We start from the raw sequence: 22,189 nt of genomic DNA on the forward strand, positions 1-22,189 counted from the left end.
AGTGCTAACCTCTATGCCACTGTGCTGCCCAAGAATGCATCAGCATATAGCAGAAAGCAGTAGCCGGCATTGTGGAAAACACTCTCGCCTTGCAGTGCTTGTTCCCTGGTTCGAATCCTAGCCAAGGCACTATCTGCATGGAGTTTGTATGTTCTCCCAGTGTCTGTGTGGGTTTCCTCCAGGTACTCAGGTTTCCTCCCACATCCCAAAAACATACAGATAAGTTCACTGGCTCCCCAGTAAAACTGGCCCTTGAATACAATGGACATAGGACTATGATAGGGATTAAACTGTGAGCTTCTCTGACAGTTAGTGACATTATTATTATTATTATTGATTTATAAAGCGCCAACATATTCCGTTTCGCTGTACAAAGTAAGAAACAAACATGGGGTACATAATACAGACAATGGTGTACACCAATATGCAAGATACATAATTAGTGACAAAATACAAAAAATGATACAAATACAAAATACAGAAGTGGTAATGACAGTAATAAAAATAACATGATGAATAAAATGTATAATGATTTCCCAGACACAAAAGGGGGAGAGAGCCCTGTCCTTGCGAGCTTACAATCTAAAGGAAATGGGGGGAAACAAGAGGAGGGGTAGTATACGATAAAATATATAAAGGCAGTGTGTTTTAGGACACCTAGTAGGAGTGTAATTTGGTCTTAGGACAAAGGGAAGTGGCTTAAGGTAGCGCATATGCTTGTCGGAACAAATGAGTTTTTAGAGAGCGTTTAAAAGTAACAAAGGTTGGCGAGTGACGGATGTGTTGACATGAATATATATACTCCGTGCATGGAATGGACTCAATGGATTGGACTCATGAGAATTAATGGGGAATGGATTTATGGCAGTGAGTGTGGAATGGACTCAATGGACTGGATTCATAAGAATTAGTGGGGAATGGACTCAATGGACTGGACTTATGGCAGTCAGCGTGGAATGACTCAATGGACTGGACTTATGGCAGTCAGTGTGGAATGGACTCAATGGACTGGACTTATGGCAGTCAGTGTGGAATGGACTCAATGGACTGGACTTATGGCAGTCAGTGTGGAATGGACTCAATGGACTGGACTTATGGCAGTCAGTGTGGAATGGACTCAATGGACTGGACTTATGGCAGTCAGCGTGGAATGACTCAATGGACTGGACTCATGAGAATTAATAAGGAATGGACTCAATGGACTGGACTTATGGCAGTCAGTGTGGAATGGACTCAATGGACTGGACTTATGGCAGTCAGTGTGGAATGGAGTCAGTGTGGAATGGACTCAATGGACTGGACTTATGGCAGTCAGTGTGGAATGGTCTCAATGGACTGGACTTATGGCAATCAGTGTGGAATGGTCTCAATGGACTGGACTTATGGCAATCAGCGTGGAATGGACTCAATGGACTGGACTTTTGGGAGTCAGCATGGAATGGACTCAATGGACTGGACTTATGGCAGTCAGAGTGGAATGGACTCAATGGACTGGACTTATGGCAATCAGCATGGAATGGACTCAATGGACTGGACTTATAGCAGTCAGTGTGGAATGGACTTCCACACTGGAAGTCCATGAACTGGACTTTTGGCAGTCAGCATGGAATGGACTCAATGGACTGGACTTATGGCAATCAGTGTGGAATGGTCTCAATGGACTGGACTTATGGCAATCAGCGTGGAATGGACTCAATGGACTGGACTTTTGGCAGTCAGCATGGAATGGACTCAATGGACTGGACTTATGGCAGTCGTAGTGGAATGGACTCAATGGACTGGACTTATGGCAATCAGCGTGGAATGGACTCAATGGACTGGACTTTTGGCAGTCAGCATGGAATGGACTCAATGGACTGGACTTATGGCAATCAGCGTGGAATGGACTCAACGGACTAGACTTATGGCAGTCAGAGTGTAATGGACTCAAAGAATTGGACTCAACAGAAATAATGGGCAACAGACTCAATAGATTGGACTCATGAGAATTAATGGGGAATTAATGAAGAATGTATTCAATGGGCTGAACTCAATAAAGACACTGGACTCCATCCTTCATACCCAGCATGTCTGCAACAATACTGCACTCTTACAACTGTTCCATCCTATCCCCCATGCACACTCTTAGTTTTAAGGACATCTGTTCCCTTCACCAGCTCTTCTAATGAAATAGTCCAGGAGTGCAGCAGTAAATAATGATTTTAGTTTGCTGGTCATGTGGCTTGTGTGCCTGCGTACAAAACTCCTCTGCATCAGCTGACTGAGTGTGCCTGAGGACCTCCCCCTGCCTTATGGGCTGCTCCTATCCTTTGCTCATGTTTGTCATTCCAGGGCGGGTGAGGTAAAGTCAGTGCTGGCTCCTCCCTCAGTGCTAGGCAAGTAATGATAAGGGAAGGAAAGAAGTGTTTTCTGAGCTGCTTCTTCAGCAGCCTTGGAAGCTATAGTTAGTTCCCAGAGAGAACAGTACAAGACATGTGTACGCCTCTTCTCAGACAAATACACAATCTAATTATGACAATTTTACATCAACAGGCTATTGTCTGAGACTGGAAATGCTGAAAGACACTGGCCCGAATCCAAATTAAGGACACCTGAGTTGCAATGTGACATGATGAAATAGTCATGTGTATGTACAGTGCCTAGCACGCAAATAACTATGCTGTGTTTCTTTTTTACTTTCTCTTCCTGAAAGAGTTAAATATCAGGTATGCAAGTGGCTGACTCAATCCTGACTCAGTGAGGGTCACACTGTAGACACTTCCTGTCTGATAAGAAATTCCAAGTATAAAACAATTCAGAGAGCAGGAAAGAGATAAAAAGGGTCAATTGTTTATATATTTTAGATCTGGAAAACTTCAATGAATGTGTCATTGAGCAAAAACAATAAAACAGTAAACACTTAAAAAGTAGATTTAAATGCCTATGGCCGCAATTCACTAAACTTATCTCCTGTCTTTAATAACTCTTCTAGAGTTGTTACCATGGTGATAAGGCATGTAGTATTCAGGAAACATTTTACCTCAGGCAAGCCTAAAGTTAACTCTTCTGTCTTTAAATTAACTCTCCAATCCTTAAAATAACTCCAGAGTTAAAGACAGGCTGTTAATTAGCTGCATGTGAAAATAACTACAGAGGAGGTAAATTAAGTACAGAGGAGGTAAATTAACTACAGAGGAGGTAAATTAACTACAGGAGAGGTAACTTAAGGAATGAAGAGGTAAGATAACTCTCTCACGTGTGGAGGTAAGTTTTCTCTTGCCTTATTATCTCTAGCATGATCTTAGTGAATTGAGGCCTATGTCAAACTATGGCCTCAATTCACTAAGCTTTTCTCCTGTCTTTAATAACTCTTCTAGAGTTGTTACCATGCTGATAAGGCATGTAGTATTCAGGAAACATTTTACCTCAGGCAAACCTAAAGTTAACTCTTCTGTCTTTAAGTTAACTCTTCAATCCTTAAAATAACTCCAGAGTTAAAGACAGGCTGTTTATTAACTGCATTTGAAAATAACTACAGAGGAGGTAAAATAACTACAGAGGAGGTAACTTAACTACAGAGGAGGTAACTTAAAGAATGAAGAGATAAGATAACTCTCTCTTATGTGGAGGTAAGTTTTCTCTTGCCTTATTATCGCCAGCATGATCTTAGTGAATTGAGGCCTATGTCCAACATTGTCCTTTTCCTCTCTAGTCCCAAAGTGGGAGAAGGGAAAAACTTGCTGACACTAGATGGCGTTGTTGCCGATAAAATCCAGCACAGAGCCAACTGTAAAGATCAGTATCGGACTATGGCCTCGATTCGTCAAGACTTATCGAATCAATTACCGACAGCTCGGTAAAAAACTGAACTCGATAAGTTGATTTCAGGATTCATCAAAGTTATCTACAGCTGTTAGCGAGCATTCGGTAATCATTCGGTAGTGATGCAATAAAATGGAAGAAAGTGCAATTTATGAAAATGAAAGTGGGCGTGGTTTAGCATTACATTTTCATCATTGCTGACAGAGAAGATGGAGCCATTTGAAGTGGTTATGTATCAGCTGAGAGTGATTCGAAGGCGCAGAAGGGCAACAATAAGGTCTAGAACCATATCAATTTGCAAGAAAATGGATTTATTTGCTATACCAGGACATCTGCATTTCTCTTGAATCATCTTGTAAGAGAACACAGGCAGTGCCAGGGTTAACTAAATCGCTAGCTGCACTATATTTTTTCAGAAAAGGTTCCTATCAAGCCTTAGCTGGCGAAATTGTGGGATTGTCCCAAGCCACTTCCAGAATCCTGGTCCAGGTGTTAAGCCCTATTGGGAATGTTGGTATGTGGTGTTCAAAGGACTGCCTTTTTACCCACAATTCCATTGGAATCTTATTGCCTTGTGTTAAATTACCGCTGTAAAATGGAAATATCGACAAGTTACCGAATGGTTACCACATTGTTGTCAATATTTTATCGAAGTCACACCGAATGCGGAAAAACCTTCATGAATATACAGTAACTAGAAATCCATAAACTTCAAAAGTTAGGTAATTTAACGAACTGGAAAAAGTTATCGCAAAGACAATGAGGAATCGAGGCCTATGTCCAATACTGTGATCGCTGCCAGCCATCTCCGCCGCTGCTCTGCCACATTTCTGTCTATTGTGGGAGTGCCGCTGCTGGATCGGGTCTGGCACGGTGTCACCCTATGTCCGACACCTTGATCCCCTCCATCAGCAGGCAGCGCTGTGCAATAACTATATTAGGTTGCCGCTTGTGTAAGTGGGTGGAGCTACGAAATGGTGCTGGCCCCACCTTTGCAATGGATGCCGGGTCTTCCCCCTTCGGGCATGTAAGTTATGGAGCCTCTGGTACTGGGGGGGAGGGGGGGAGGCATTCTATTGATAAGGTTTGAAAATATTACCTTGGGAGTAAACTCATGAAAAAAGTTGATACGATATTGGCTACAGTGTTGTATCTGTAGTATCTGTAAGCGGAGGTACATTTTAATACAGAATAAGTTCGGTGCACACAGGCTGCTGGTACATCACTAGTCCTGGATCTGATGCGGGGGAGGAGAACATTCTGAAATTTCATCTTGTGATCTCACACCGCGCTGTACAGCAATGTGAGGAATGAGGCGTTTCTCTCATGAACGGGCCACATGCCTCCTCTACAGCCATATCACATATTACAAATGACTAGAGAAGAGTCTCAGGGGAGGAAACACAAGCCTACCAAGGATTACAGCATGCAAAACGGATCTATAAATTACAGGAGGCGGCGGGGCGGCCCAGCCACCCAACCACCACTTCACAGGAATGAAATATGTCTTTTCACATATTTGTTCTATGTATTGACTCTAGAACAAAACAAAAAGATACAAAACAACATTCTTTTTCATTCTGGAGCATTTGAAATATGTTAGCGCCACCTGCTGGTATCACTGGTAAGTTGGCGAGCAGAACAGCATCTCACTTTACTTCTGTAATAACAGAGTGTCTTACATCACAGAGGGCGAGTCTGCTGATGTGATTGGTGAGTGATGAACAAAAAATCAGCTTCACTTAGTTGGTGTAAGTTGCAGCATCCCTCCTGCCGATCTCTGTGGAAAGGTGTTGCTACTAATGCCAGTCACCATCCCTCCTGCGGCTCTCAATGGAGAGGTGTGGCTATTACTGCTAATCACCTCCCCCTGCTATTTTGTAAGGTGTGGCTATTACTTCTAATCACACTCCCCCCTGCTATTCTCTAAGGTGTGCCTACTACTGCTAATCACCGCCCCCTGCTATTCTATAAGGTGTGGCTATTATTGCTAATCATCGCCCCCTTCTATTCTCTAAGGTGTGGCTATTACTGCTAATCACCGCCCCCTGCTAGTCTCTAAGGCGTGGCTATTACTGCTAATCACTACCCCCTGATATTCTCTAAGGTGTGCCTACTACTGCTAATCACCACCCCCGCTATTCTATAAGGTGTGCCTACTACTGCTAATCACCGACCCCCTGCTATTCTATAAGGTGTGGCTATTACTGCTTATTACTGTCCCCTTCTATTCTCTAAGGCAGATGTGCCCACACTTATTCATCTTGTGAGCTAATTTAAAAGTCAAAATGATCTTCTTCTGTACAATTTTAGGAACACACTTGTATATACAGAATGGGAAACGTAGTGCAGTCAGGATCTACCATGAAGTCCTTTGTGATCTACCAGTAGATTGCAGTCTACTCAATGGGCAGCCCTGCTCTAAAGCCGGCCATACACTAGCCGATTACCTGCCGATCGAATCTGCTGTCACATCGTTCACGCTAAACGCTAAATTTCGATCTATTTCGTCCCGAAATAGATCGATCCCGTCGATCGCTCCGTGCAGGAAATTACCGTCGATCGCCTGCGGGTAGGGAGCGCGTCGCTAGCGGCGTACGATCAACACAGGTATACATTACCTGAAGCTGGCTCCCGGCATCTTCTCCGCATCACCTTCCGGCTCCTGACTGGCCTCTTCTCCACATCACCTTCCGCATCACGGCATCCGGCGGCATCCGTGTATAACTTCCTGTGTCACTGCAGTGACAGCAGGAGTACAAATAGAGGGCGCTCTATTTGAACTTCCGCTGTCACTGGAGTGACAGAAAGTTGTACGCGGATGCCGTGATGCGGAAGGTGATGGGAGAAGATGCTAGCCGGGAGCCGATGCGGAGAAGATGCCCGGGACCAGGCTTCAGGTAATGTATGCCGGGGGGGGGGGGAAACAGGCGACAGCGGCAGCTCAGCAGATGGTGAATCGGTTTCAGGCTGAAATCGATTCACAATCTGTTTGCAGTAAAGGCAGCCATGCGATCCCTCTCTGATCAGATTCGATCAGAGAGGGATCTATCTGTTGGTCGAATCTGATGGCAAATCGACCAGTGTATGGCTACCTTTAGGTAATGCTATTACTGCTAATTTCCAACCCCTGCTATTCTCTAAGGTGTGACCATTATAGCTACTCTCCACCCCCTGTTATTCTCGAAGGTGTGGCTATTACAGCTAGTCACTACCCCCTGCTATTCTCTAAGCCTCTAAACAGTAGAGAATAGCAGGGGGTAGTGATTCGCTGTAATAGCCACACCTTAGAGTCTAAGGTGTGGCTATTACTGCCTTTTGCCCTCACTCCTCCTGTAATTCTATGAAAGGGTTGCTGTGACTGTCACACCCTCTCTCTTCTTAAGTTCTTCTAGGGGAGGGGGGGGGGGGGGCATGACTGTTACCACCACTAACCCCCAACTCCAGTTGTTTTCTATGGGAGAAAGGCATGGCTATAACGACCAGATAGCTGCCCGCTCACACCCAGATAGTCTGAACCACTCCCCTTTAGTCACCTGATCATAAAGGGGAGGGGTAAAAAGACTATGAAGGAGGAGTAAGGAAGTGGCTGGAGTTTCCTGAGGACCTATAAATTGGTGGGTATTTTCTGGTTTTATGTTTTAAAATTATAATCCCATCAATTGTAAAAAGAAATCGGTTTATGAATGTGGACTTTAAATAAAAAAATGCACAGAATTCTGATCCTATGCAGATGCTAGTATTCTTTTGCACAAGTACAGTTACACTGGACCTACAAAGGACAGGGATATCAGCACAAGTTCTCCTGCAGGTTTCCGGAGTAGCAGGGGCTGCACCACTTGAACAATGTGTTAGTAATTACTACAACAAACATACAACTTCACATTCCAGGCCTTGGCCCTGAGGCGGCTGCACTAAGTCTCAGAGGCTCCCGGAATCACATCCAGTTCTGGGCGATCTTCATCACACCCCACCCCATGTCCACGCAGCGAGGGGACCCCAGAGAGGGAAGATCACTAACATGCTAATCCAAAAATCAGGAAATGATAAGTCCAACCTGCTGCAAAACTACAGCTCCCAGCATGCTCTGACGGAGACTACAGCTGCCAGCATGCTCTGACGGAGACTACAGCTCCCAGCATGCTCTGATGGAGACTACAGCTCCCAGCATGCTCTGATGGAGACTACAGCTCCCAGCATACTCTGATGGAGACTACAGCTCCCAGCATGCTCTGACGGAGACTACAGCTCCCAGCATGCTCTGACGGAGACCACAGCTCCCAGCATGTTCTTACTGAGACTACAGCTCCCAGCATGCTCTGACGAGACTACAAATCCCAACAGGCTCTGAGGCTTTGTTCACATCTAAAATTGAAATGTGGGCGATATTTTTAACAACGCTCAGTGGGCACTGCGTTTTTTGTTAAAGCGCTATTCTTAGTGCTTTTGCAGAGTGATTCGGCTTTTTTCACTTGCTGGCGCAAGTCAGGAAGTGAACTCTTTGACCCGGAAATGAATAAATACAATGTATTTATTCATCAAAGCGATGGGGAAATCACTATACAAAGAGCTTTTTCAAGCGCTTTGCGATTTCTTTATACCTTCTATTGAGCAAAAACGCTCAGAAAATTGTACAGGCAGCGCTTTCCTGAGTGGATCGGAAACAAACTGCTCAGATGAGAACACTCTCGTAGGGAATTATTGCTCAAGCTTTCTAGGGCGATTTTCACAATCCCCGGCACTTGAAAAAAAGGCAAAAATGCCCTAGGTGTGAACGAGCCCTTACAGAAACTACAGCTCCCAGCATATTCTGAAAGGAACTATAAGTCCCCCATCCCCTTGCCGACTGCTCTCTATTACCAGAGAGGTTAACAAGTGAATGGAGCGGCCGCAGAGGATGGGGAGGGAGCCCACGAACCTCATGGGGCTAGAGGTAAGTATAAATACACCAATTATTCACATCTCAGGTACACTTAGTGACAGCCAGGCAATTTGCACGGTTTAAAATTAAATACATATGTCAGCCTCCACACTTCAGGCATGCTTTAAGTATCTTCGGAAAAGCCCCCCTGTCCCCCACATGCAGAAGATGCCTATTGTTTTCAATAGCCTGCGATTCCGCATCCAAATTTGAATGCTGGGAATCACTGTGATTTGGCTGAAGTAAAAATGGGCCAGAATACTTGTTTCAGCAGCTGCACAGAGCTGTAGTTCTTCCCACCCCTTTTTGTTAAACACCTGCACTATTCCAGTGACTCACACCAGGATCTGCCAGTCCCTGTTATGGTGCCCATACACGATACAATAAAAACGTTCGATTTTCCCGTTTTTTCAATCTAAATGATCAAATCGAATGAAAGTCGAAAATATTTTTTTCTTCAATCAAGAAATTCGAAGGATTATCCCGTTATTTCGATCGAATCTAATCGGACATGCTGGAAAAATCTTTATATTCGATGTAACGGAATAATCGAACTAAATTATCTGATCGAAAATTGTACCATGTATGGGCACTTTTAGGAACACTGTGGTGTTCCATATTCAGGATAAAAAAGAGACAGTAAACAACAAGCTGAAATAATGTTTGCCATCAACCCGCTACAGTGTATAGCGCTCAACCAAAACGACTGACTACTACCAAAAAAAGGAAAGATAGAAAAAATAAAGTACAAGAAAATACATGTAATCCATCTGGAAGTGGCAGACCCCTTTAAAACATGGCAATATAGGTCAGGCATTTCACACATGAGCTGGCCAGGCTCGGGGACTTCTGGAAGCAGCTAGCGGGCGATAATTTGGTTGACAGCAAAGATGACAGAGAGAGGAGCCGGGCGTCAGCTTTCACCGAAGTCGGAAACAGAGGAATTGTTCGGATAAGAGGAGGAAGCGACTCTTAAAGTAAATAAAATGATATCGACCCCAGCAGAGTCGGAACTTTAACCTTTCAGCTGCTAGGAAAGCTTAGACTGGCCACACATGGCCGATCTGTACCAAGTCACCCAATTCATTTGGCAACTGACCCAGGTTTTCATAAATACGTAGTCAATAGATATGGCCGCTATTCAGAAGACTGGAGAGATATAGATACAGAGGCCAGTTTATAAAACTGATCAGAAGAAGACCTCTGCTCCCTGGTCCGGGCAATTCATGAAAGGTCAGTGACAGCTTATTTAGGCTCGTGCCTTAGAGTGGACCTGGATGGGCTCAGCTATATCCACCTCACCCCAGTGGAAAGCCGCTACTGCGCATGCACTGAAGCCGGGGAAGGTAAATATTGCAGGCGCTACTGCGCCACAGCCGACAGGCCTGTACTTTTGGGGGCTGTAAGCACTGGATCCCGGAGGGTGAAGAGGTCAGGGGAAGCCTCGTTAGGACACAGAGGCTTCTCCCTCCCGAGGTAATGTGGGTTCAGTGAGTCAGTGCCTGCAAAAGTAATCAATGCAGACTAGCTACTCTCTTCCTATTAATGAGATTGGGGGAACAGAGCGCCCCACAATGGCCAGGAACAACCCTGAATGTGTGCTAAGCAGCAGAGCCTGGCCCCTCCTGGTGGGACAACGCATACTGCCCCCTCTGAGAGCCTCTGGCTGACCAGTAATAACAGGAGTCTCTCTGCAGTCGCAAGACCTACATCATCGCCATCCCCCCCAGCCTGTAACCTCCCCTTCATCATGCTGAACTACAAATCGCCCCGTGCATAAGTTAATTATAAGTGAACTCTGCTAATCAGAACATTCCACAGCCAGCCGTTTGGCTGAATCTCGTAGCGCTGGCTGGAAGAGGACCAGAACCGCGGCATGCTTCTAATAAGCGTTACTACATGTGATTAAAAAGACCACAGACATCTCTCGCCACCTTGGGCACAATGTAACAAAATGTAAAGAAAGATATCTTGTACCTTTGCTTCTCTGTATTCTCTGGTATTTCCCTGTACAAGTTATCAAAAAAAAAATCAATGTGTGCTTGGATAACAATGGAAATACGTTTTCCTGATTCCTCCATTCTTTGTCACCCAAAGACCAGCAAAACTACAAACTGACCTCCGTCATCAGGACTGAGTGTTGTCATATTGGATATCAATTCCATTAATAGATCATGCTCCTAACTGTCCCTAGAGGAGCTCACAATCTAATCTCTACCCTAAGGACACATGAAGTGAGAGGGATATGGAGGCTGCCATATTCATTTCCCTAAAACAATACTAGTTGCCTGGCTGTCCAGCTCATCTCTTTGGCTGCAGCAGTGTCTGAATCACACACCTGAAACAAGCGTGTAGCTAATGTGGTTAGATTTCAGTCGAAAATCAGTTCTAAAGCCCCCTCCACACCATACAATTCCACACGCGATTGATCGAATTAGATTGGATCGATTAAATCCGACATGTCTGATTGGGATTCGATTAGTGGTGTGGTGGATTTTGCATAGTTATCAATGCAAAATCGACCACACTACCGACTGAATCCCGATCGGACATGTCGGATTTAATCGATCCAATGGAATTCGATTAAATCTAATTCGATCGATCGCGTGTGAAATTGTATGGTGTAGAGGGTGCTTAAAGTGTGGCAGGACTCTCTGTCACTAGTTCTGGCAGAATTTAATAGAAGGTGAGAGATGGAGGCCAGAGGGGTCAGACATGAGCTTCACTTCCCTTCCCTGCATTGCTGAGACTCTAATTAGGGGAGGAAGTCTTTCCACCTAGTAAAACAAAGCAGGCACCAGTATCGGAATAGCTTGTGGCGATCATGGCTGAGGCTGGAGTCAATGTGGGCCTCTTATTCTCTGACACACTCATTCACCACTTCAGTCCGAAACTTTCTTCAAGTGAATGGTCCTGCAGATTAACACTTTAGGAGCGGGTCACACTGGCGTCCCACGGCCTTTGTCGTTTAATCCCTTTCCATGTGAATGAATGACCATTGCTGGTGCGAGTTTACCACCATTTACCATTGTTTGCACCAAGGATGAGGAATTGGTACAAAAATCATCCGACTCCTCAGTTTTTGAAATTCCAACTCTGACTCCAGGTACCCAAAATTACTCAGACTCCTCGACTCTGACTCCACAGCCCTTACAGGGCTTTGGATAGGGTACAAAAATCATTCGACTCAGGAAGCCTCAGTTTATGAAACCTCCTCGACATCACAGGCCTGGTTTGCAGCAATACCGCTGCATTCTCACCCTGATTTGCCCCATTGTCTCAGCCGATCCTGGAAGAAACATGCAGCTTCAAGAATTGCTAAGTGCTGCTGAAAATCCTCATTGGTCCATACAATGGACCCTGGTGGGAGCTTCAAAGATGCTTTGTCAGGGCTCAGAGAGAGTTACAGCCATGGAAGTTGCGGCGTGGGGCGGCAGATGTTCAGCGCACAAGTAAATTGCTCAGGGGTACCTGGCTCAGTTGGGGGGGTGACTTCGGGCAAGGAAGGACAGACCGATGGGGAGCTCTGGGGTCTCCTTATTAAAGGAGACCCCTACATGCAATGGGGGAAGACATGCATTAGCGTAATTAGACCTTCTTTTTGGAGGTCTAAGCTAACGCTCATGTCTGAAAGAAAGCATCGCTTCCCAGAAGCATGAAAAGTGTAACAGGATAGGGTGTAAAGAACTTGCTGGGCGATATCGCCAAAGCCAGTTTTTTTTTTTTTTTTTTTGTACACCCTGCCTAGGGCTAAAAGCAATTGGATCAGGTGACATTACCGTCGCCTGATTATTGGACTCACCAGTGTTTAATGCTGGGGAGTCTGACAATTGAATCAGGCCCACTGTAAGTATCATAAGTATATAAGTATCCTAACATCAATAATGAGCAAGGATCACAGAATGACTCCCTATATTTTGAGAAGTTGGGGTCTGTCTATAACCATAGAGGAGCATTGCCCCATCTATGGATTAAGTGTCCATATTAATAACAAATCTTAAGAGAATTAGCAATTATAGGCAGAGATTGGTTAGACCTTCAACGCGTTTCGTGAACCACAAAGTGTTCACTTCTTTGGGAGCAATTTGTGGCTCTTTTTTTTCCAAATATCATTGTTGGGAATACCAATTCCATTAAGGTTACATTACTTACTTTATTTTATGTATAGTGGAACGATCCCTGTTGGTCTCAAATTGGACCAATATAGCATAGTTATCGAAACATCAAAACGTGAATGCCTGGCTGCTGTGCTACGATGCTTAGCAGAGTGGCATGATAGAAATCATACCAGGTGTGACCGCATACACACCGGTACCTGCTATACACTCAGCTAGCTGCATCACCATTCAGGAGAAAGTCATCTGTTTCAGGTAGGAAAAGTTTAGTTCAGTTTAACTTTGAAGACGGTCTCCAGGATGCTAGTAAAATCTCTCCTACACATTCCCGGCTCTCCTCTGATTAGTTTGCATAACTTTGCTGATATCTTAAAATAGTTTTGACTATCATCATTTCAGCCTCTCTGACCTCTCCTATCAGCAAAGCTACTGGAAAGGGACTGATGCTGCTTTCTGATGCAACTTCCAGTTGGACACAGGACTCCAATTCCCAGGATCCCGTGGCCCCAAAGCGGTTTTTGGTGATCAGATGGATATCTGGTGAATGACACAATAAAGGACCTTTATTTGCTGCTCAGTGTGCGGACTCTCTGGATTGGCTCCTATTCCTGTGAGAAGGCTCTGGGGTATAGAAGACAGCTGGAGCTGTGATGGCACAAATACCCCCCCTGGCGAGTGACTCAGATGATCCCCGTCAGACGTTAATGTCACCCGCTAGGTCAGTCTGTCACAAGGCTTTTCATCTACAGACAAGACACACAACTAGATTGGACAGATCTTCAGATCAGCAGTCTACAGAGATGTCTCTAAAACAAGCACCCTGGGGAATGCCCAGATGATGCCCCTCATTGTATCCTCTGATTTACACATCTCTTAAAGGACACCTGAAGTGATATAGAGACTTACATATGTGTTTTTTTTAAACAATACCAGTTGCCTGGCAGTCCTGCTGATTCTCTGCCTCAGATCTCTCTCTGATGGAATCTGTTGCCTGCCCATACACCTCAGAATGATTTCTGATAGATTTCAGAAAGAAATCCATCAGAAATAAACCTAGCGCCGCCGCCTCCGCAGCAGCTCCCCAAGTGTAAAATATTCAATTTGTGGGAACAGCAGCCAGGGGTCCGTCACATGTTGGTTATTGCGATATTGAGCGCCAAGCTGCCAATATTTGACTACACCTAAACATAACTCTATTTTCACATTGAGCCCATCCACTACCAATGCCTAGCCTTAACCAACCCTCCCCACAGCTAACCTTAAAGAGAACCTGTACTGAGTAAAAATATTTAAAATAAACACATGAGGTAACTTCAAATTAACATTACAGAGTTACCTTGCCATCAGTTCCTCTCAGAAGCTCACCATTTTCTTCTGACAATAATCCCATCCAGTTCTGACAATATTTTGTCAGATCTGAAATATATCAGTTGCTCTCAGTAAAATATCAGTTGCTGACAGTTATAGCTGAGAGGAAAACGGATGTACCAGGTAATGTTCATGTTTCCCTATGGCTCAAGTGGGCGATGTTACAGTTTAACTGTGTGCTGACCAGAAAGCTGTTATGGGGTAATGGCTATTTTCAAAATGGAGGACGAAAAATTCCCTTGATCATAGTGAACAAATAGGACGCAGAACAGGAGAAAGACACTGAGGAGTAGACTACATGGAAGGCAAGTATGACTTGTGTATGCTTATTTTGACTTTTATTTTCAGTACAGGTTTTCTTTAAGCACACCCCTATGGCTAACCTACACACACACACACATACACACACATACACCTACACACACACACACACACACACACACACACACACACACACACACACACACACACACACACACACACACACACACACACACACACACACAGTAAAATGAGCCATACATTACTTTTCTCCTATGTTGCTGTCAGTTACAGTAGGTACTAGAAATCTGACCTTACTGACAGGTTTTGAGTTAGTCCATCTCTTCATGGGGGATTCTCAGCATGGCCTTTATTCTTTATAAAGACACTCCCTGAAAATTATTAATACAAAGATGCTGGACAGCCTCCCTGCTCGCTGTACACTATTTTGGCAGTTGGACGGAGCAACTGCCATTCACTAAGTGCTTTTAAAAATAAAAAAAACTCCCTGAGAACCCACCATGAGAAGAGGGGCTAGTTCAAAATCTGTCGGTAATGTCAGATTTCTACTACTTAGTGTGAGTGACAGCAACATAGGAGAAAAGTAATTTATGGCTCATTTTACTGTTGAACTTCCTTTTTGTATGTGTTTGAAATTTTAAGATTTTCGCGACAGTTCCTCTTTAACCACTCCCCACGGCCAATAAAGGGGAAAAAAAAAAAAAAACAGGTGCCGCCATAGGCGCTCATTAAAATATCGGTAATGAGGGGGAATTTGGGCACTCACCAACTAAAACTGCGCAGTCCTGGCAAGTTCTTGTCAACGAGCTTGCGTGGCTCACATCGCAGTGACTGGATAGTATACTGGTTAAGGGCTCTGACACAGGAGACCTGGGTTCAAATCTCAGCTCTTCCTGTTCAGTAAGCCAGCACCTATTTCAGTAAAGAGTTATTGGGCAAGACTCCCTAACACTGCTACTGCCTACTGAGTGTGCTCTAGTAGCTGCCTCACAAGTGCTTTGAGTCTGACAGGAGAAAAGCAATATACAAATACTGGAATTATTATTATTATCATCGATAGAACGGTAAAGACAAGGGCGATAAAGACATCCTCTGGGGGATCTTTGGGAAGTTTTTTTTGCCTTCAGGTATTTTAACAGTTCTGTGGGATATTTAACAGCTATATAAGTATATAATAATAGTGTGTGACTGCAGTGATCACATTAGAGTGTAAGCTCCTATGGTTGAGAGCACAATATGGGTGAAAGAGGAGCCCAGGTGTGTATAAAATTCTTTAAAAAACAAATAAAAACGAAAGAAAGGGAGATAGTTTACCTCAAATAACAAAATCTTTGTAACAACAAAAGATTTTTATTACTAAGCACAGGCAACGCGTTTCAAGAGTCTAAGCCCACTTCCTCAGGCCAATAACAGTGCCAAATGGAAAAACCTCATTATTATTATTATTATTTATTTATATAGCGCCAACATATTCCGCAGCGCTTTACAAAGCACAATAAGACGACAAGGGGAACATAGATACAACTAACAAATGTACAGCAGAGTTTCAAGCAGCACAAATATTGTGACAAAAACAGTAAACATTAGGAGGATGACCCTGCCCTTGCGAGCTTACAATCTAATGGGGGGGGGGGGGGGGCACACTAGGTAAGGGGGTGGAGGATGAATGAGGCAGTGACCCTTTGCCTCTGATTACATTGTGTCAGATAAGTAAAGAAGGGCTATAGAATGTTATAAGCTTGTCTGAAAAGGTGCGTTTTAAGAGTGCGTTTGAAGATGTCCAGGTTTAGAGCATGACGTAGAGGCTGTGGAAGAGAGTTCCAGATAAGGGATGATGCTCGCGTAAAGTCTTGGATGCGAGCATGAGAGGAGGTGATCAGCTTAGAGGCCAGGAGAATTTCTTATAGTCACAGAGATCATGAGACCTACTAGGAGAGGCCTTCCTCCAAATGTTATGTGGTTCTGACAAATCTGGACTGGCTTTTTTAAATGTTTGCTATTAGGTGGCAAAGGTTTGAAACCTCTTCCTACGGTAGTTAATAATAGACCACAGAGAGGGTTGACAAAAGGCGAGTGAGTTACCGATTCTGTGATTGTAGTTGCATGCTCATTAGCATAGGAAGCCTCCATATGCTAATGAAGTTTGTTGTTACAAAGATTTTGTTATTTGAGGTAAGCTACCTCCCTTTCTTTCAGTTTTATTTGTTTTTAAAGAATTTTTTTACACACCTGGTGGCCCCTTTAACCATATTGTGCTTATATACCCCCTGACATATCCTGTTGGAGAGGTTCAGACAGACTGCATGTGGGTCACACCACAGGGAACAACTGTCGATTTTCCTAAGAGAGCGACCGCCACCAGGTCAGGCTGGACCACCCAGAGTGGAGTTGGATTTATGGTCTCCACCTACTTCTTGCGGTCGGTTGCCCCTCTGCAACCAGCCTTTGTGAGTAGTTTTCATTATACCACTTATAGACCTTATACTAAAACGCATTACGCTATTGGGCTCCCGTCCTTTTTGTGTTTCCTGTGTCTTGTCTCCAGGGTGTCAAGACACCCCTACCATACCACACTGTGGTTGAGAGACTGATGGGAATGGATTAGTAAACTCTGTACAGCACAGTGGAACATATCATAGCTATATAAATGTAAAATATGAAGTGTGTGTGTGACTATGGGGAGGACATTAGAGTGTAAGAACCTATGGTGTAGAGACTGATGGTAATGGATAAGTGATTTCTGACCAGCGCTGTGGAGTACGTCAGAGCTATATAAATGTATAATAATAATCGTGTGTGACTGAGACAAGGACACTAGAGTGTAAGCTCCTCTGGAGCAGAGACTGACATGATTGGTTCAGTGATGTCCCTATTTTGTTGTGCAATGCAAGAAATAAGTTCATCAAAACCTGCAGCGATGGGTCACATGACCTCGTCCAACGCCGAGAGGGCTGGGAGCAATGACAGGCCGCGGGCGCTGCCACTGCTGGTATAAATAGCACTGCGATAGAATGTGACCAGCAAGCTGTTATTATTGCTGTTTCTGTGTCACCAGTTACAAGACTTTAATTACAGGGAAAATAAAATTAATGACAACCGGCGATTTTATGTGCATTTTATGTGTTCAGCGAGCGTGTATAATCTACTTTCTAAATTCATTGTTTTATGGGATCATTTTTAAAGATGCCTCAATTGTATTACCTCTATAAACTTTGCCTCTCCTACTGTAGTCACACCATTCTCCTGCTTCCCTATAGGAAGGTGTGATTGAAAATTAATAGGTGGACAATAACGAGGCCTCTGATTGGCTTGTTTCATCTCTCTTTACAGAGAAATTACAGCAGTTATCTTTAGACCGTGCGAGGTGTAATTTGCTATAATCCCTGGTATTATATGCAGTTGCCACACCTCCCCTGCACACCACTAAAAGTTTTGTTTTGGAGTAGAAGAAATGAGTTTGCCATTTTGACTGAAACAATCATTTATTTATTTATTTATATAGCACCAACATATTATGCGACGCTGTGCAGAGTATATTGTCTTGTCACTAACTGTCCCTCAGAGGAGCTCACAATCTAGTCATATGTCTATGTATGTATCGTCTAGTGCATGTATCATAGTCTATGGCCAATTTAGGGGGAAGCCAGTTAACTGATCTGTATATGTTTGGGATGTGGGAGGAAGTTAGAGTGCCCGGAGGAAACCCACGCAGACATGGGGAGAACATACAAACACTTTGCAGATGCTGACCTGGCTGGGATTTGAACCAGGGACCCAGCTCTGCAAGGCGAGAGCGCTAACCACTACGCCACCGTGCTGCCCTGTTCATGATCATTTCAGGTGAAAAAAAGAGTTGAGTTTGTAAGACCAGCCCCTGACCTCGATGGCCTTCTCTCCCACAATCCCCCAAGCTTTGACACTCTTGCTGGGCTGGCAGAAGGGCACCTCTCATTCCTCTCACCCTCTCCATAGAACAGGATGATCAGTACTAGCCGAGTCGTGCATCTGTATAACGACTGTTACCAACCTGCAAACCCAAAGTATACAGTATATGGCTTAAAAGACAAACATGGGTTTGCCAGATGACTAGAGAGCACTGTATAATGACAACTGTAAAGTTTAGTGGTGGTGGAATAATAGTCTTGGGTTTATTTGATGACATCAGCAAGGGTCCAGAGACTCTGTAACGACAAAAAGATCCCCTGGGGGGTACTCACCTCGGGTGGGGGAAGCCTCAGGATCCTAATGAGGCTTCCCATGCCGTCCTCTGTCCCACGGAGGTCTCGCTGCAGCCCTCCGAACAGCCGGCGACTGTGCCGACTGTTCAATTCAATATTTACCTTTGCAGGCTCCAGCGGGGGCGCTGTGGCTGCTTTCGCTCCGAAGGAGGCGGAAATACCCGATCTCAGTCGGGTCCGCTCTACTGCGCAGGCGCCGGAGACTTGCGCCTGCGCAGTAGAGCGGACCCGACAGAGATCGGGTATTTCCGCCTCCTTCGGAGCGAAAGCAGCCAGAGCGCCTGCGCAGGAGCCTGCAAAGGTAAATATTACGTCACCGCTGTACGGAGGGCTACAGCGAGACCCCCGAGGGACGGCAGACGGCGTGGGAAGCCTCATTAGGATCCTGAGGCTTCCCCCATCCGAGGTGAGTACCCCCCAGGGGACGTTTTAACGTTACAGATTCTCTTTAACTGTAGACAAGTAAAAAACCTTTGGAGCCAGAGCTTTCTGTCATGCTGCCCCTACCCTGTGGAATGCCTTGCCAAACTTAATTAAGACAACCCTGCACATGTTTAAATCAAAACTAAGAAAGCCACCTGACTGGTCTGGCATTTATGATCACATAACTTTTCCACCTGTACACATCACTACATACTGATCCGAGACAAGCTTATGTGCTCTGGGTTCTACGGGAGAAAATCGCGTTACACATTTTTTGTTGTTGTGCTAAAAGCAGGTGGAGACGACAGTCCCCCAGCCCCTCCCCCCCCCCCCCCCCCCTCTGAATATAAGCAAAGAGAGTCAGAGTCTCCAGAAAATGATGTTGGACAGCACATCTGCCACAAAGGCCATTAGAAGCCCCACTGCCTCTCCTGCGGGCTCCTGTTAACTTCCTGCAGGAGGACAATGCCAAATTATACATAATCAATATTACAATAGGGTAAAAATAAGTGACAAGATTGTTAAGAACAATTTCCTAAGGAAGTGAAATGCTCAGAGATACAGAATCAGCCCTTTCTCCCTGCATGGAGAATCCCCCCACAGTGTACAGTGCAGCTGTGCCTCCTCTCCTGTGCAGCCGGTGACCTTGCAGATCGGGGTCAGGCTATACAAGAGGCCGCTATGCACAGGACACAGGAAGTGACTGCCAGAGGAAGACATTAAGTAAATTGGGAACCAAAAAATGTTCCTTTAGTAATTCTCATTACAGCCAGGATGAAAGACAGGACAAGGCACAGGACATTAATTGTTTCCTACTGCTCAATCCCAATGAGACCAGAGTGAAGGTGGAATCTCTGCATCATGCCACTGAATGCCCATCGCACAGCCACTCACCCACTGTGACCACTGCCAATGTGGATAGCACTCTCGCCCTGCGGCACTGGACCCCCCCATTTGAATCCCAGCCGGGGCACTATCTGCATGGAGTTTGTATGTTCTTCCCGGGTTTCCTCCACGCAATCCGAATTCCTCCAACATCCCAAAAACCAGGGCTGTGGAGTCGGCACAAAAATCTTCAGACTCCAACTCCGACTCCTCAGTTTATGTAACTACGACTCTGACTCCAACTCCGACTCCGGATACCCAAAATGGCCCCGACTCAGACTCCTCGACTCTGACTCCTTAGTCTAATACTTAACAGGGCTGTGGATTTTGGACTTCTCAGTTTATGAAATCAACGACTCCGACTCCGGGTGCCCAAAATTGCCACGACTCCGACTCCAACTCCACAGCCCTGCCAAAAACCTACACATAAGTTGATTGACTTCCCCTATTTGCTCTAGATTACAATGGCCATATGCGTTTGGCAGAGGTTAGATTGTGAGACCCTCTGAGGGACTGTCAGACTCAAAGTACTTGCAAGGCAGCCACTAGGACGCGCTCAGTAGGCAGTAGCAGTGTTATGGGGTCTTGCCCAAGAACTCCTTACTAAATAGGAGCTGGCTTACAGAATAAGAAGACCCGACATTTGAACCCCGGTCTCCTGTGTCAGAGGCAGAGCCCTTACTGCAGCTGGGATACTCGGACACAGGTAACCAGTGAGCCCGCACAACTAGTGGCTGTGGTGTGACCACTGCCAGTGTTCACCTTGCCTGGCCTGCATCACAATAATTAGCATTATGCTCAATCATCTGACGTTTATTTGACAATCCCTACTGACTAATGTGAACTTTAGTACATGTAGATTTGGGATGACATTTAATAAACACTACACAAATATATGCTTTAAAAAAAAAATAGCTGGCAGTCTAAGGCTGGATTCACACCCGTTGCATTGCCAAAAACAGACCTTCAGGGATCATTGCGTTAGTACACGGTGTTCCCAGTCTGGCATTCGGCCAAGCAGGAAGTGACACATGCTTGCGGTCACTTCCTGCTTAGGGTATGCGGAAGTGCATGGAAACTTATTGTAAAAATACGCTTCCGCACACGCGCGCCATGACACCAACATTTTAAAAAAACTCTTCATCGCCATAGACTAACATGACTTCCGGGCCGACACAGATCGCCGCAGAAGCTGTGCGGATCGTAGGTATGCGCTAGCTTTAAATCTGGAAATTCTAGTGCAGCGTACCGCAAGGTGGAACGTATGAACTTCCCCATCGGCTTTCATTAGGCTACGGTAGCAGTGCTGCAATTTGCCGCAACGCACGTGCCAGTGTGAAAGGGCCCTCAGGGTTAAAGCGGACTTGAATTCAGAACTACCTCTCTGCTCTAAAAGATAAGCAACAGCATAATGACCTTTAAAAAAACATTTCTTTGCTATAGCTGATACAAATCCTGCAATAAATCTGCAGTATGTATACTTTCTGCTTTCATTGCTAGCAGACAAAGGGTTAACATCCTGTGTTTACAAATTAGCTGCTCTGCCATGGCAGCAGAGATTCCTGAGCTGACACAGCAGAGGGATCAAATTATAGTTGTGATTAGACACGAATGAGGGGGAATTAGATAGGCTAAACTCTCTAAATACACACAGGGTGCATTTCTCTATGTTTTCCTTCTGTCCTGCGCAAGAGGTCAGGTCCATTTTAAGATTGATTTATGTGACATCTGCTAATGAAGGAGGTGCTGCAGCGATAAAACAAGCTCTACTCCCGAGTGATCCTCAGCCCTAGGAAAGGTTTGTGTCCAGACTGAGGCTTTGATGATGAATGTACTGCAGGAAATATCTGCCTGGGATTTTCATTAGGGGAAGACACACTGGCATTCCTAGTTCTGGTGACACCCTGTCCTGGCACACTATGGCTCGGGTATTCTATAGGGAGGTGACAACGATTCCTTCTCCACTTTATAATTCTCAGCTCTCATTAGTCACAAGATGGAAAATATGCAAAAAAACACAGGAGGCGAAGGGAGAATAACCTGACAAGCCGTTAAATCCGCTCTGGATTAATAAAACAATAGCGAGTATTAGACGCCAGAGCATTGTCTGTCGCATGACACAGACCTGGCGAGCGTCCTCCCAAATATCACCAGCT

The 22,189-nt window shown here is 44.9% G+C and overlaps 1 protein-coding gene across 14 annotated transcripts in view; it reads right to left on the minus strand.

The window, feature by feature from the left end:
• Window positions 1-22,189, minus strand: part of ABLIM1 (actin binding LIM protein 1) — a 440,123-nt gene that overhangs the window by 116,297 nt on the left and 301,637 nt on the right. The window lies entirely within an intron of this gene.

This window comes from Hyperolius riggenbachi, chromosome 10, assembly GCF_040937935.1.
Source record: "Hyperolius riggenbachi isolate aHypRig1 chromosome 10, aHypRig1.pri, whole genome shotgun sequence".
NCBI lineage: Eukaryota > Metazoa > Chordata > Amphibia > Anura > Hyperoliidae > Hyperolius > Hyperolius riggenbachi.